The sequence below is a fragment of the Dromiciops gliroides genome, chromosome 1 (assembly GCF_019393635.1).
Source record: "Dromiciops gliroides isolate mDroGli1 chromosome 1, mDroGli1.pri, whole genome shotgun sequence".
Lineage (NCBI taxonomy): Eukaryota > Metazoa > Chordata > Mammalia > Microbiotheria > Microbiotheriidae > Dromiciops > Dromiciops gliroides.
The window spans coordinates 19956652-19974559 of NC_057861.1; the positions used below are offsets into that span (position 1 = coordinate 19956652).

At 42.3% G+C, this 17908-nt stretch overlaps 1 protein-coding gene across 2 annotated transcripts in view; it reads right to left on the reverse strand.

Annotated features, from left to right (window-relative positions):
• Positions 1-17908, reverse strand: part of SRRM4 (serine/arginine repetitive matrix 4) — a 226366-nt gene that overhangs the window by 102430 nt on the left and 106028 nt on the right. The gene's annotated exons all lie outside the window — the stretch shown is intronic.

Below are 17908 nucleotides of genomic sequence, written 5' to 3' on the forward strand. Positions count from 1 at the left end.
CACATAGTAAGTGCTCATTAAATGTTTATTCAATTCAGCCAAAGGAGCTCCTAGGATATTAGGTGAAACCTCCAGGTCTGAGTCTTCTTGGGCAGAGCTTCCAGGAGCCATAGGCATCCTATGTGCCATCCTTGGAAGGGAGTGGGGGATAGGTACAAGATAACAACAAAAATTATGAAGATCTTTAAGTGACCTTAGGGCATAGAATGGAAGATTGGAGAGACCTTAGAACAAAGTTCTGGGAAGACATCCTTAAAACAGAGCCAGAGCAGAAGTGCCCTTAGACTATAGAATGTTCAAGTTGGAAGGGGTCTGAGAATATCAAATTTCATTGCTGCATGAGGTCTTAGAATACACAATGTCAGAGATGGAAGAACCTTAGAACAAAGAATGGTATGGAAGGGTCCTTAAAACACAGAATATCAGATCTTGTTGGGACATTAGAACACAGACTGTCAGACATGGAGGGAAGTATGAGAAATCCAGTCTCTCCTTCTTACTTTACAGATAAGTCAACTGAGAAATAAAATGTCTTTCCTAGGGTCAGAGAATTAATAGCTGAAGGGGTCAGGATTCAAAGCCAGATCTTTCAAGACTGATTCCAGTGCTATTCCTGCATCACACTAGAGTCCTCTACCTGGAGGAGGAGAAGTTGCTTTTATCTTTATCTTCTTCTTTTTTCTTTTTTTTTGGTGAGGCAATTGGGGGTTAAGTGACTTGCCCAGGGTCACACAGCTAGTAAGTGTCAAGGGTCTGAGGCCGGATTTGAACTCAGGTCGTCCTGAATCCAGGGCCGGTGCTCTATCCACTGCACCACCTAGCTGTCCCACTTTTATCCTTTTCCCCTGGAATTCTTGGAGTTTCCTGGAATAGTTTCTGACTCACTAAGCCATCACTTCCTGAGCAGGACAGGGAGGGGTCACAGCTGGCAGAGTCCATGGACAGATGACCCAGTTTCAGATTAGAAAGTGCGAAATATTTAGAAAAGGCAATAGTGGAGTGAAAGTTTTCCCCTCTTTGGACATGAGTGCTAAGCCATTGTGTGTGGAAATGAGCAGAAAAGGGGTGGATAAACAGAATCTTAGAATCTCCTAGTTGGAAGAGACCTCGGGGGTTATTTAGTCTAACCCAGAAGTGGACAAAGACCCTCCTTCCTTTACATACCTGAAAACTGGACATCCACCATCTGTGTGAAGACCTCCAGTTAGGGGGATCTCACTGCCTCCCATGGAAGCCCCTCAGCCCCTTTTCCACTTAAGAATTCCCCCCTTTGCATTCACACTGATGATATCTGTAAGCCTGTCTCTGCTTGGTCCCAGGAGTATCGCCACCTGTGGAATATTCCTTTATATTCTGCATGCCTTAAATTCTCTCTCTGACACCAGGTCCAAAGAGGGATCAAATGTAAAAGAACCAATCGTAATGATGAGGCACTGCTAGGTGGGAGATCCTAAGATCCAAAGATCACTGTAGCTCAGTAACAGCATTGGCACAGTAACAGTTGGAGGCTTTGAACCTCCGATACAGACTCTCTTCCTCCCCTCTCCACAGACCAAACTCTTTAAATGGATTGTGATGTGGTGGAAAGAGTAATGGAGTAGGCATTGGAAAGGTGGGTTTGAGCCCTGCTTTCTGCCAATATCTAGCTTTGTAACCTTGCTCAAGTGACCTAGACTCATATAATCATAGATTTAGAGCTGGGAGCGATCTCCACAAGTCTGCTTAGTTCATTTTACATAGGAGGAAGTGGAGAAACAGGAGATGTGAAGTGACTTGTCCAAGGTCATACTGGTTGTAAGAGTCCAACGTAGCATTGAATTCATGTCCTTTGATGTTAAGTCTAGGACTCTTTCCTTTATATCCCTCATAGAAATAGAGTTGCCAAATTGGGACCTTAGAGTTGGAGGTCATTTAGTACAAACCCTACCTGAGTCAGAATCCTCTCAATTAAATTCCCAACAATTGGTCAAACAACCTTCCCTTGAAAGGTTTCCAGTTGTAGACAACTCACAATGTCTTGGGGCAGCTGATTCCATTTTTTGATAACTCCAAATATTAAGTTTTTTACATAACCTCCCTATAACTTTCACCCACTGCTCTAAGGTCTTCACTCTGGGGCCAGGCAGAATAAGTTTAAACCTCCTATCCATATGGCAGGTCTTCAGATACTTGCAGATAGCTCTTATATCCCCACTAAGTCTTCTCTTCTTCAGGCTGAACATCCTTGGCTCTTTCTCCCAATCCTCATACAGCATCAGTTGGAGACCAACCTGATCATCTTTCTATGGGGATACTCAATTCTCTTTGTTTCCCTCTAAAAATGTGATGCCTCCCTCTCTGAGCTTCAGTTTTCCTCTGTTATAAAATGAGCATGTTGGCCTGAGTGATCATTAAGGTCCTTGATAATTGGGTCTACCGTTTATCCCATAGACATAGGGTTTAGCTGCCCAAATGATAATCTCTGGGAAACCTTAGTCACCTTCTCTATCCAATATAATGTTCATCTCCCTGACCATAGTATGGGTGGGGTGGTGGTGGATACAGTGATCAGAACACATCATCCTCAAATTCTTAAGATTTCACCCATCACTTGGAAGTTTCCAATAAATATTCCATTGGAAAAGGTATTTCCTACAGTGCTGAGATCCCTCAGCCCTCTAACACACATCTCTCAAAGGATCAGTCAAGAAAAGTTCCAGCTTAGGCTGAAGGCAACTCCCTTTACCCTCCAGGTATGCCCAGTCCCTTTAAGAACCTGAGCATCCCTGTTTAAAAAAAAAGAGGGGCATGGTGTAGATGAATTCAGGTTGATTAAATCAAGGAGAAAATCAATTTAATTTTAATAGAGAAAAAGATTAGAAATCAGGCACAATGCTTTCTTAATTACAGCACCTAATCACTGGTGGAAAAAAATATTAACTTCTACACATTCCATTTTATATATGTCCACGTCAATTGGGAACGAGAGCTCCTTAATGAGATGGATATTACCCCACTTGACTAGTAATTGACACAGCCCTCATCCCTTCCGTGTATAGCAATGTTCAGGCACAAAAGCCAGATGCTTTCAAGGGCTTGACAACATTGGCTGGCTGCTGTTTTTCCCCCTTCCTTGAAGAGAGGATGACACCAACCTTATCCTTCTCTAGTGTGACTGCTTGTCATTCCCCTCCGATGATGTGTTTATTGGGCAGAGATAAGCACAAAAAAGCTCGCAGACTCAACCTGATTAAAGGCTTCAGCTGCTTTCCCTGTTCAGTGCCTGGTTATTGCAAATACCTAAACCCTGCAGGAAATCCCTAGAATTGTAAACAGGGCCCCCCTCCATGCCCATCTCGGTACTCTGATGGGGCAGGAGGGTCTCTAGCCAAAGGGTCTTCAACACAAACCTGGTGTCTTCCCCAACTGTCTTCTTTAGTGTTATGTCACTGCTGGCACCAAGTGTCTCCTAAGGAATCTGAATCTGATGTAATTAGCTGCATCTCCCTCTCAGCCAGCCACCCACCCATTGAGGGGAGCACAGAGAGAAGGTCTATCAGCAAGAGTGGTACCAGGGAGAGCATGCTGAACTGGGAGGAAGAAGGCCCAGATCTGGAACCTTCCTTTCTCCCTCCTGACTTTGGGCAAAGTATCTCCCCTCTTTGTGGGTCTTGATCTCCCCACCTGTAAAAAGAGGAGCTTTGGATAGAGGACCTTTGTGGTCTCATCTAGAGCTAAGTCTGCGAGTATTTTATGAGAATGATGATGATGGTGGTGATGGAGAAAACTCTAGATTTCATTGGAATAGGGAATCTCCCAGACTAGGAAAATATCTCTCCCAGTGCAGGCCAGCATATTCTCTCCAAGTTGCCTAGGGCACTGAAGGGTTAAGTGACTGTATGTGTCAGAGATGGGACTTGAATCCAGGGCCTCTTGTCTCTAAGGCCTGTTCTTTATCCACTGCCATGAGCATCACACACGCGTACACACATATGTGTATGGATATGTTTGCATATAGGCATACAGGTACACGTGGATATGTCCACACAAGCTATTGTTGTGCGTGTGTGTATGTGTCTGTATACATATGCACATGTGTGTGTTTATGTGTATATTGTGTCTGCATAAGTATGTGCACATGGGGTTATTATATATGTATGTGTAGATGTATATATACACAAAAGCACTGGTATACACATATGTGTATGTATATAAAAACACATTGGTATAACAATATATGTATACATTATATATAATATAAGAGATGAGATAGATATAGCTATCAATACACCTGACCCCATGAACCTAAGTTGCAAAACAGTTACCACTTGTTAGAAAGAGGTTCCCTACAGGAATGATATTCTAGGTCCAACATCATGACCATGATTCATGATCTAGACCAAATCACTATAATTGTGTATATACATATACATATATACACATAAACACTTGTTATATATACATATAAATACATTTATATACATATATACATAAATACATACATACTATCTATCCAGCTATCCTTCCATTCCTCCATCCATCATCTATCATCTATCCTTCCATTCCTCCATCATCTATCTATCTATCTATCTATCTATCTATCTATCTATCTATCTATCTATCTATCTATCTATCTATCTATCTACTGATTCTTCCATCCATCCACTTATCTATCTATCTATCCATCCATCTATAACTGAATTTCAGTACATTAGGTTTTCCTTGTAATCTTATGTATTGCATTCTATGAATTTACAAACATGGTTCTGAGCAGTGGTCCACTGAGGCCACTGAGGCCAAATTTATCATTTTACAGATGAGGAAACTGAGGCACGGAGTAGTTAAGTGATTTGCCAAGAGTCATAGCTAGTAAATATCTGAGCTGGATTTAGACTCAGATCTTACTGACTCCAAGCACAGGACTCTGCCCACTGAGCTACCTGATAGTATTAGAGAATTGACCCCAAGCACTGAGAGATTAAGTGTGATGCCGTTGCTCAGGGCATTCCAGCCAGTCTGTGTCAGATTTTGGACTTAAAGTTCCCCATTATTCATGTTCCTGAATCCACCCATTCCCACCAGGGTAACTTTTGGCATAGAGCAGAAGTAGACAGGCTACAAAAACCTTACTTAGAAGGAGTACAGGGTGAGATCTAGTAGCCTGCACCAGAAAAATCCCATTTGACTTCCTCACTGCAGAAAATTAAAAAAAAGAAAAAGCCCTAAAGGAAGAAAACTTGTGAGATCCCCTCTTGGTCCTGAGAGAGCCCCATGTGATGTGAAAATGAAGCCGGTGAAGGCATTCTGAAGCCAGAACCCCAGCAGATGTGTTTACTCAAGTCTTTCTGATTACAGGTGCTAAAAATACCCTCTTTAAATTTAGGAGAGACTAGAACATTTCTGAGCCTTTACCAAAAGGCAGGGTGTTTTTTTTCCCTCTCTCTACCTCCTTCAAGCCATTATTATTATTGAAGCTGGAGCCCTAGAGTTTGTTATCAAAAATGATAATAGCAAATCATGCAGACATTTCCTCTGATTACACAAATTTCAAATGGGTTCAATTTCTAGCTTCTCACCAACATTTCCCGTGCATCAGCAGACTACCAGCTGCAAGATGAGCACTCTGTGTTGGGGGGGGTGGTGGTGGTGGTGGTTTAAACATCAAATCAAAACAAGTCCCCAATAATTCATCTTTTTCTCCAAGTCAGTGCCCAGTTTCTGTCATTCCTTCCTTGTTTCTCTACCTCTACCACCTTCCCTCCAGGTCACTTTTTGTGCTTTACATTTTAGGATTAAAGAACGTTCCATATGGAAGGATACTTGGGGAGTATTGAATCCAAGCCTCTCATTATAAAGGTAAAAAAAAATCAAGACCAAAGTGGAGTGCTGATAAATGTTTAACAACTGGCTCTCCAAAAATGTGTTCACAATACACTTTTAAATTTAATCTCCATCACTTTCTGAAGTCTAAGCATTCAACAAAACAATAAATCAAACCCTGATTTGTAGCCCTTGTTGATTTCTGACACATTAATGCTCATACTGGAAATTGAACAATCAGCTCTCTCCTGCCTGCACAAGCTGTCTCTAGCCCATCACCCTTGCCCAAGGCCATATGGCTTCTCCATCTTCTGATCTAGTATTCTCTCCACCATGGTATATTGCCTCTCCTGGAAGTCTGAGTGCCATGGGATCATCCAATGTCAGAGTCAGAAGACACCTTAGAGGCCCTGTGATACAACTCTTTTATTTTACAGATGAGGAAACTGAGACTCACAAAGGTTACTTGATTTACCCAAAGTCACACAGATAAAAAATGGTAGAGTAAGGATTTTGAACTAGGAAGTAAAGAGCAGAATTGGGATTTAAGCCAAGGTCCTATCTCCAAATACAGTGCTCTAGGGGGCTGCTTCAAAGAAGCCAGTGGGGGTGGGGCACTAGGTGGCACAGTGGATAAAGCACTGGTCTTGGATTCAGAAGGACCTGAGTTCAAATCTGACCTCAGACACTTGACACTTACTAGTGTGACCCTGGAAAAGTCCCTTAACCCTCATTGCCCTCCAAAAAAAAAAAAAAGAAGCCAGTAGGTCATAAACTGGAGAGAAGATAACCATGGTGAGGATTAGAAAGAGAAGGGTTCTTAGAAATAGTGTAATCGAAGAATCCATTTTACAGAGGAGGAAACCAAAGGCAAGAGATGTTAAATTTATTTTTCTATCATGAAGTACTTTTAATTTACAGTCAAAAATTTCTATATGGGTTGTTTTATGCCCTCAAAATGTGAGAACCTTGAGGGCAGGGATTTTTCTGACATTTCTATGTTCATCCTTAGTATTTGACATCCTTGGCATTTGCATGTAGTAAGTCCCTAATGAATACTTTTTTTGTTTATCCATTGATTTGTTCACTCACTCATTCTATAATATAATGATCATCCAGATACTTCACTGAGGGAGAAAAGGAAAGTTGTTTTTAACCCAAGTATAAGATTAGAATGGGGTGACTAGATGGTGCAGTGAATAGAGCACTGGTTCTAGAGTCAGGAAGACTCTTCTTGAGTTCAAATCTGGCCTCAGACACTTACTAGGTGTGTGAGCCTAGGCAAGTCACTCAACCCTGGTTGCCTCAGTTTCCTCATCTGTAAAATGAGCTGGAGAAGGAAATGGAAAACCACTTCAATATCTTTGCCAAGAAAACCCCAAATGGGGTCATGGAGAGTTGTGGTTATTATTGAAACAACTTAACAACAACACATAAGATTTGAACATTTACCCTTATACATTTATTTTCACTTAAGATTTGATTTAACATTTTAGCCCATGGATAGATATCCTATGGGATCTGGACCCTGTCCTCCAGAGTGTTGGCTATTCCTGTTCATCACCTTCAGACCAGATGACTTCATTAGGTTTAATTGGTTTTAGAGCATTCCTTAAGATTTAAGTATTGGGGGCAGCTAGGTGGTGCAGTGGATAGAATACTTGCCCTGGATTCCGGAGGACCTGAGTTTAAATCCGACCTCAGACACTTGATACTTACTAGCTATGTGATCCTGGGCAAGTCACTTAACCCCAAATGCCCCGCCGTCCAAAAAGATTTAAGTATTGGCTTGATTATGACTTAACTATTATACTCTTTGGTCCTTTAGTGTTAAGAATGTGGTGCCATGGGCAGCTAGATGGCGCAGTGGTTAAAGCACCGGCCCTGGATTCAGGAGTACATGGGTTCAGATCCGGCCTCAGACACTTGACACTTACTAGCTATGTGACCCTGGGCAAGTCACTTAACCCCCATTGCCTTGCAAAAAAAAAAAAAAAAAAAAGAATGTGGTGCCATTACAGGCAAAGAGAATGTTACTGGTATATACCCAAACTGGCCTTGGAGTCATATTTTCAGTCGCTTGTTGTGGAAAGAACAGCAGACCATGAGGCAGGAAACTACAAAAGCTTCCACAGTAGTTACCTGAGAATATCAGTCCTTCCCACCAAATTCACCAGTTTATAAATGGGAAAAAATCATTAACCCATTAATTTGGCAGAATGAAGATGAAATAGTTCATTGATTCAATTAGCTGAAAGGGGATGGGTCTCTAACTGGCCTGTAGTCTTTATTTTTGTCTATTATTCATTCATCTATTTATTCATTTATCTATCTATTCATTCATTCATTCATTCATTAATGTATCTACCTATCCATCTATCTATTTATTTGTCACAGCAATGAGGGTTAAGTGATTTGCCCAAGGTCACACAGCTAGTAAGTGTCAAGAGTCTGAGGCCATATTTGAACTCAGGTCCTCCTGAATCCAGGGCCAGTGCTTTATCCACTGCACCACCTATCTGACCCCTGGCCTGTAGTCTTTAGAACCATAGGACAGGGAGTTGAAAGAAGCCTTGTAGACGATTTAGTCCTATCCCTTCATATTTTACCACACCTTGACAGTCTGTTCACTCTAAAGCAGTCAAGCTCAGCCATGATCTAAAGGCATGGTTGCCATGATTCAGAAAGAATTCTGTGGATCAAAGGAAGGAAATTCTGAACTGCATCCTATGTGGTCTTCCTTTTATGTGTTGGTTTGCCTCATGAGGAATAGCTTTGTTACTACCTGTATGACCTCAGAGAAGTCATTCAATGTCAATGAGTCTCAGTTTCTTCCTCTGTAAAATGAGACACTTGTATTAGATGGCTTTGTGAACCCTCAGGTGTCCCACCCTCTAGGTTACTGAGGAAGGAAGGGAAGGAATCTAAGGTGACTGACTAAAGTGTTTCAGGACCAAATGAGAGAGAGTTAAGTATAATGGAAAGGTCCCTAAGCTTTGAGGGTCCAAATAGCTGGGATCTTGTTTTACCTGTGTGCCTCTGGGAAAAATGACTTAAACTTCCCAGGCCTTAACTTTTCTTACCTGCAAAAGAGGGAAATGACCCTTACACTGTCTAACTCACAGAGTTGTGGTGAGCAAAATACTTTGTAAACCTTAAGTGTTACTGAAACGTGAATTATTGTTAGCTTTTAAATGGGAAGGAAACTAAGGGGATAGATTTAGAAATAATTGCATGCCTAATTTCTGAAAGCTAGAAGAATTTCAGCCTCATATTTAACCTCCTCTAAGTCTCCTGGGACCAGTCAAACTCCCTAGACCCTACTTGGAGAAATCAAAACAAGAAAAGTTTGGAGTAATGTTGGAACTGGAGTGAGAAGGGAGTCCATTAGTCAACAAGCATTTATTAAGTGCCTATAATATGTGAAGTACTGTAGAAAGTGCTGGGAACTTAAGAAAGACAAAAGGCAATCCTGGCTTTCAAGAATCTCAGAGTCTAATGGAAGAGACAATGTGTAAACCATTAAGGGCAAACAAGTTATATGAGATTGAAGTCATTCTTCAGGTCAGGTTGTTCCCTTTTATCCAGCTCCTCTAGAAGAGCCCTGGAGTTGGAGTCAGAGGACTTGTGTTCAAATTCTGACTCTGCTACTTATTACGTATGTGATTTTGGACAGCTCAATTAACTTCTTTGACCTTCACTTTCATCATCTGTAAAATGGGCCGCTAGGACCTGAGTTCAAATCTGGCCTCAGACACTATTTGACTCCAGGCAAGTCACATAATCCTGTTTACCTCAGTTTACTCATCTGTAAATGAGCTGGAGAAGGAAATGGCAAACCCATGCCAGTATCTTTGCCAAGAAAAACCCCAAATGGAAGGTGCCAAGAGTTGGAAATGACTGAACAACAACAACAAAAATAAGGAGGGGTGGAGAAGGTAGTTGCTTTGTCTTAAACCTTGCAGCATTAATCATGTGAACAACCATCACTATACCATCCCACTTACTCATTCCTTACATTGGGGAGAGTACTGGTTTTTAAGGATTTTAGAGTCCCAAACCATCAACTGGGTCCATTGAAAAGAGTTTTGAATTTGGAGCCAGAGGATCGTGGTTAGAATGCAATCTTTGTTGGGAAGTGTCATACTATAGGAAGAGGAATAGAGACTTGGGTTCAAATTCTGACTCTGATGTTCACTATCTATATGATCTTGGACAAGTCACTTCCCTTCCTTATGCCCTTAGTTTTCCCATCTTAAAATTAGAAGGATTGGACTAGGCGATCTCTGAAGTCCCTTCTGGCTCCAGATATAGGCTTTACCTTTCAATTCCCACTCCCCCGCTTCCCACTATGATGACATACACAAGTTGACCCATTACAATTGTCAGCTACCTGAGTGTTGCTACCCAGCTCCACCCTCAGCCTTTCAAAGCCCCTCTGTCCTGAGCTCCTCCACCTGTCTACAGCAGGAGCAGGTATGTTGGGTGGGAGGGACTTGGTGGTGTCCTACTGCTCTCTTCAATTACCTCTGTCTGTGGGTAAAACAGCCCCAGCATAATGGACTGATTAATCTCCTTATCACATGAAGCACACAGTGTAATTACATCAGAGAATATAGATCCCCGAGCGGAGCATCAATCAACCCAGTGCAGTCCTTTCAAGCTCTCTCCCCAACAGCCGGGAGAAAATAATTTCTTTCCTCCTTCCTCCCACCCCAGCCCCTTCTCCCAGATGAAGGATTGGTCTCCAGAACAGGGCTCAGGGCTGTTTGGGGACTAGATCTCTCAGAGGATAGCAAAGAGTTTTTCACTTTGGGAGCCAGGAAGAAAAAAAATCCCATCATGCTTTTTCATCATCAGTTGTCTCTGTGTGGATGTACCAAGTACCACCCATTTCTTCCACCTTGCCTTCAGTTAGAGATAAGCCTAGTAGTGGGCACCAGGTTGGTCATCCTGGAAAGACCCCTAAACTTGGAATCAGAAGAAACCTGGGTTCAGATCTGACCTCCCTGAGCCTCAGTTTCTTCATCTGTAATGAAGAATAATCACAGCCACAATACTTACTCTATCTCTCGGTGCTGAAAGGATGAGAATGAAAGGAGATGAAATGTATCAAATGCTTTTGTGAACCTTAAAACATCCTGTAGATGTAAGATGTTGGTGTGGAAGTTTTTTTTTCAGGATAGATAGCCAGAAATTATCATCCTACCTTTTAGTTTAGCTGGAAGAGACCTTGGAAATTGTCTAGTTCAATCCCCTCATTTGACAAATCCTTGTAATTGAGGAATGAGGTCCAAGGTGGTAAAGTGCATCCAAGGTGCCATGGGTCAAAACCATCACAAGCAAGATTCAAAGCTTCTGACTCTAGGGCCAATTCTTTACACTCCACAGACCATCTTTCATGAAAGGATTGTGACAAACCTGAGTTTGAATCCTACACCAAATACTTACTAGTTGAATGACCCTGAGAAAGGCACTTAACTTCTGCTGGTCTCAGTTTCCCCATCTGTAAAATAGGGATAATAATAGCACCTGCCCCTCAGGGTTTTTGTGGGAATACAATGAGATAATATTTGTAAAGTGCTTTATAAATGCTAGGGTAGTAGTAGTAGGAAGAGGAGGAGGAGGAGAAGGAGGAGGAGTAGGAGGAGTAGAAGGAGTAGGAGTGGTAGTGGTAGTAGTAGTAGTAGTAGTAGTAGTAGTAGTAGTAGTAGTAGTAGTAGTAGTAGTAGTAGTGATGGTGGTGGTGGTGGTGGTGATAGTGGTAACAATAGTGGTGGTAGTAGTAGTTATGGTGGTTGTGGTAGTAGTTGTACTATCCCATCCCACTTACTTGTTTATCCTAATAAGATGTAAAACCCACCTATTTTCTCATTTCTCCCACTAAGATACCACATGAATCATCCCACTTTCTAATTTCTTCCCACTGAAATGACATGCCCTAGTTATTCCACTATGAGTACTGTATATGTGACCAGCATGGACTGTTCCTTTCCTTTCAGTTGAAGGTCCACTGACAATGGTCTCTTATCTTTGAAAGTGAGTATGGGGGGCAACTAGGTGGTGCAGTGGATAAAGCACTGGCCTTGGATTCAGGAGGACCTGAGTTCAAATCCAGCCTCAGACACTTGACACTTACTAGCTGTGTGACCCAGGGCAAGTCACTTAGCCCTCATTGCCCTAAAGAAAAAAAAAGAAAAGAAAAAAGAAAAGAAAAGAAAAAAAAAAAGAAAAGAAAGTGAGTATGGCCAGAGGAAGGGTCTAGTATCTCTTTTGTGGGGCATCATGGGAGATCACTCTCAATTGAATCCAGAGCTCGATCATTCACCATTGGAGGGCCTTTTCTCTTGCTTTCCAATTCCTATTAGAGAGAATATCAGACTGAGGTTTGAGTATTTGAGTCCAATACCCAGAGGAATATCATGAATGATGGCTTTCAGTCTACTATAAGAGGAAGCAGTCAGGATAAGAATTTCTGAAGGCACAAGTGATAAACCCCACTTATCTCTACTCTTCTAGGACATTCCTTAAGTCCCAAGGATCATCTTTTCCTGGGGAGGAAGCTTGGTACAGTAGCAGAGAAGTTGTCAGCCTACACTGAGTAAAGAGTCCTCGTTTGAGAGCTCCCCACATCATTGAAGTCAAAAGTCTAATCTCCATACCTATGCTGATCAAGGACCTGTGGTGGAACAAAACAAATCCCCTGGGCATCTCTAAAGTACAACCATAGACATAACTCATGAACATAACTCACTCTACTTCCCTGGGCCTCAGTTTTCCCATCTATAAAATGAGCAGGTTAGACTTGATGGAACCCAGGTTCTCCTTTAACTCTAAATCTATGATACTGCTGGTGGTTCAGTGGAATAGAGAGCTGAGCCTAGTCAAGAAGACTTGAGTTAAAATCCTGCCACAGACACTTACTAGCTCTGTGACCCTGGGCAAGTCCCTTAAGCCTGTTTGCCTCAGTTTCCTGTACTGTAACATGGGAATAAGGGTTGTTGTAAGGATCAAATGAGATGAGGTTTGTAAAGCACATAGCACAGTATCTGGCACACAGTCTGTACTCTATAGATACTTATTCTCCCTATAACCTTAGGTAAATCGCATAACTTCTAATAGCTTCAGTTTTTTTCTATAATATGAGGGGGTTGGGGGGCAGCTAGGTGGCGCAGTGGATAAAGCACTGGCCCTGGATTCAGGAGTACCTGAGTTCAAATCCGGCCTCAGACACTTGACACTTACTAGCTGTGTGACCCTGGGCAAGTCACTTAACCCCCATTGTCCTGCAAAAAAAATATATATGAGGGGGTTGTTTTTTGGGTCCAATCCACCTCTAAATCTACACTCCTAATAACCCCCCAAATCTGCCAACCTCTTTTTATCATTCGCAAGTCTGTGCCTCATTTGCCAAGGTGGGGTTTGGCCCTGACTCTAAGTAAGGTACCCAAATCAGCAGCTATTTTTTTCTTCTTTCTCCTCCTTATTCCTCTCCTCTCCACTTCTAAGCCTCTTTTTCCTTTTAGGATCAATTAACTCCAACAAGTGCCTTTTATCTCTCTGCTTTGGAAATCCATCAGTTGTTTCCGACACCTGTATTAGCCAGGCTTTGGAAGGAGGGCCTCCTGAGTCCTTGTGATAGGGGAGCCTTGGATACCACGCAGCCCCAACCTCGGATTACTTTGCTGAGGGGTTTGCAGGGAAGGAAGATAAATATCGAAAGTTTCCAAAGCCATGGAAACAGCAGCTATTCAAGGTGATTTTGCACACACAAAAGAGAGAGGAGTTGGAATCCAGATGAGGGCCCCCCCTACCATGAATGCTGTAAAAGAATGGCAGCATTGGCTCTGAGAGGGTATTTAGGGAAGGGGTAGAACAAAGGCAAGGACTGTGGAATGAGCACAAAGGCTGCCTTCTCTACCTTAATGACCTTCTGCTCACCTCTAAGTGGTTAGAGCTTTGCTAGTGGATGGTGAGCTTGGTTGGGATGGGTAGAGCTGTCTGTCCTTTGTTTTCAAAGGGGACCATGATATTGAGAGGTGATGTCATGACTTGCTCTTGCATCTAAGTCAGAAAGGACTGCAAAGTGTCCAGCCTCACTCTCTCCTCCAGAGCCAGCTGGGTCCAGTGGCAAGATATACATCAAGATGACTGGAGATGGCCCTGGATGTTTAAGGCAATTGGGGATAAGTGACTTTTCCAGGGCCACACAGCTAGTAAGTGAAGTGAGATTTGAACTCAGGTTTTCCCAATGTCAGGGCCAGTGCTCTATCTACTGCACCATCTAGCCTCTCCCAGCTGGGTAGAACACCGTGCAGATGGAGACCAAGGACACTGAAGACAGTGTTGGGCTTGGGACAAAGAACCAGAATTCTGATGCTTACTCTGGTTCTTGCTGCCTGACAGGCCTTCTGAAGATCATTTGACTCTTCTGGGCCTCAGTTTCCATTTCTGTAAAACGAAGAAACTGCACTAAATCAAGAGTTTTTAACTGCTAAGGATTGTAGCTTTTTTAAAGGGGGATGGATTGCCTTGGGATACAGTGAGTTTTTCCTCACTAGAAGTCTTCAAGTGCAGGCTGGATGGCCACATATGAGAAATATTATTATTTGAGTTTGGGTTAGACCACATGGACTTTGAGCTCCTGTCTTACTCTAAGATTCTGGGACTCTGAGCATTGGATAAGATGCAATCTCTGCTTTCAAGAGGGCTTAAGGTCTAACTGAATAATAATTGCCACTAACATTTGTATAGTACCTACTATGTGCCTGGCATATTGCTGAGAGTTAGCCAATTATTTTCTCATTTGGTCCTCACAAAAACCTTGGAGGTAACTGCTATTATTGTCCTTACTTTACAAATGAGGAAACTAAGGCAAACAGAGGCTAAATGACATAGCCAGGGTGAATCACCACTACTAAGTATCTGAGACTGGATTTGAATTCAGGCTTTCCAGATTCCAGGCCTGGTGATCTATACACTGTGCCACCTAGCTACCTCCTAATTGGAGAGACAGGACATAAGAATAAGGATTGGGCATATTGTATAGGGAACTCTCAAGTTTCTTCCAGGTCACATAAATAGTGTCTGAGGTGGAATTTGAACCCAGAGCCTTTGACTCCAAAATGAATGGATGGATAGATGGATAAATGAATGAGTGAATGAATGAATTTGTTACTATGTGCCAAGCCCTGTAATAACCCCTGCAGATGTAAATAGAAAAGTAAGACCCCTCCTTCTCAGTGCAGTTCAACACCTTCTCTGTAACTTGTAGTCTTAGAGAGCTGCCCAAAACATTCAGAGGTCGTGACTTGCCATTAGGTATGAGAGTTGGGATTTGAAGCTAACCATTGTTCTTGGCTCTCTATCCACTATACCAAGAAGCCCTTAGCCAAGCTCACAATGTAGCTGGGGAGACAAGACTTATACTTTTGAAAAGTTCACATTATAAGACAGGATGTGCTAATGATTAGATTCATTCCAGTCAATTCAGCAAATATTTATTAAGCCCTTGGTGTTTGCAAAGCAGTCTCTGATTCTTTGGGCTTGTTAAGACCCCAAAGAGTGATTATGGAACATAAATATGTGAGTTAAGAAAGGGGTGGGAGTAATCTCTGTGGTCAGGATAGAGATAGTCAATGGAGGGAAGGCACTAGCATTACGGGGTATCAGGAAAGGCTTTTTGTAGAAGTTGGGACTTTAGCTCAGACTTGAAGGAAGAGGAAGATGAAGAGGGAGAACATCCCAGGACAGCCAATGAAAATGCCTGGAGTACTTGAGAGGAGGTAGCTTATTTTTTTTAAATAAGAGGTTCCCTCTATTCTTTGAAATCCCTCTGTTATTTCCCTGCTCCTTCTCCAGAATACTCGCACCCCCACCCCTGACCACTCAGTTTAGCTGGAAGTATCAGAGGATTCTATAATTTGCTCTCCTAGGGCACTGGCCACTCACTAGAGTGCTGAATGTCCATTCTAGCACCTTGCTGTAGGATTTGAGTCTTCCTAGAATGCCACAGGGGACTCCTGATTGGTGCTCTGTGAATGATTGGCAACTAAAAACCAGAGGAGAGTCTAGGAACCTCCCTCCTTTGAAGGATATGAAGGGAGCTGAAGAGAAACAGCTACATTTGCCTTTGAGGACTAGATATGTTGTCACACACATTCTCGGGCCCTCTGCCCCATTAGATGCCCCTCCTTCAGAGGAGGGATGGTCTTACTTTTCTATTTACATCTGCAGGGGTTATTACAGGGCTTGGCACATAGCAACAAATTCATTCATTCACTCATTCATTTATCCATCTATCCATCCATTCATTTTGGAGTCAAAAGCTCTGGGTTCAAATTCCACCTCAGACACTATTTATGTGACCTGGAAGAAAGCACTTAACCTCCCTGACCCTCAATTTCTTTTTCTATAAAATGGGGGTGGTGGTAAGGATTATGTGGTTTCTGAGGTTCCTTCTAGTTCTAAAACTATGACCCTGTGACCTTGGGCACCTTCCTTTGTGTGAGGTAAAATGCACGCATAATAAAGGCCCATAACTTTCAGCATTATCAAATGGTTTGCTTCTTCTGTGGGAAACATGAAGTCCCTCAATCAATCTATCAATCAGTCAGCCAGTCAATCACCCAGTCAATCAACCAAACAACACACATTTATTATCCATGTACTATATTAGACACTGGGGAAATGGAAATAAAACCACTGGCACTCTCAAAGAGAGACCTACAATAGGCTGCATGAATGACCTGCTCAAATTCCACCCCATTCATGAGAAACAAAGTCTACCTCCTACTGATGGTGAATCAAAAGTTTCATATCTATGTGCCAAGGATGAGCTTGGGTAAAATAATCTCCAAGGAAGTAATCCTAGTGTGATGTTTGGGATCTGAGATCACCAAGAGGACACAGCAGGTGGTGGTAGAGTAGATCATTAAGTCATAGATCTTAAATTTGGAAGGAGATTTACAGAACATGTCATCTATTTCCCTTGTTTTTTTAATTCCCCTTGTTTTTAAAGAGGAGGGTGGAGCAGCTAGGTTGTGCAGTGGATAGAGCACTGACCCTGAAGTCAGGAGGACCCGAGTTCAAATCTCACTTCAGGCACTTACTAGCTGTGTGACCCTGAGCAAGTCACTAAACCCCAATTGCCTTAAAAACATCCGAGTCATCTTGTCACTGGACCCTGATGGTTCTGGTAGGGAGAGTGAGGTTGGTGACCTTGCACATCCCTCCCTCACTTAAATTCAATTCACTGCAAGTCATGACATCACCTCCCAATGTTATGGTCTTCAGAAATGAAGGACAAACAACAAGAGGAATGTCCTCCATGTATGGAAATGGAAGTTTATAATTTTTAAATTAGATGGTACCTCCAAAACTCAGATAAGCAATCTGGACAGATAAAAAAGTTGAGGCCTAGAGAGTTTAAATGATTTTTCAAGGTCAGTTGTTGTTCAGTTATTTCACTTGTGTCTGACTTTTCATGACACCATTTTTTTTAAGAAGGGAAATGGGGGTTAAGTGACTTGCCCAGCTAGTAATTGTCAAGTGTCTGAGACCGGATTTGAACTCAGGTCCTCCTGAATCCAGGGGTGTTGCTGTATCCACTGCATCACCTAGCTATCTCTTACTTTTTTTGGCAAAGTCACTACAGTGCTTTGCCATTTCCTTCTTCAGCTCATTTTACAGATGAGGAAACTGAGGCAAATGAGGTTAAGTGATTTGCTCAGGGTCACACAGCTAATAAGTGTCTCAGGCTAGATTTGGACTCAGGAAGATCAGTCTTCCTGACTCCAGGCCCAGTACTCTCTCTACTGCACCACTCACAGATATTAAATAGCAGAATTGGATTTCTAACCCAAATCTTCTCATTCTAAATGAAGGGGTTCTTCTCATTCTCCTATGCCAGCTCTCAGATGAATAGGGCTCAGTCATCTAGCAAGTCAACAATCATTTATTACTCAGGGAAGCTGAGCAAAAGTTGCTGGGAGCAGGACATTCACCATTATTTTCCTCATCTCATCCACCTATCCTTGTCACTAGTTGTCCCTTCCAAGCTTGAGAATTAAAGGTCGATTCAGTATAAAGGGCAGGGGGAATCATTCCA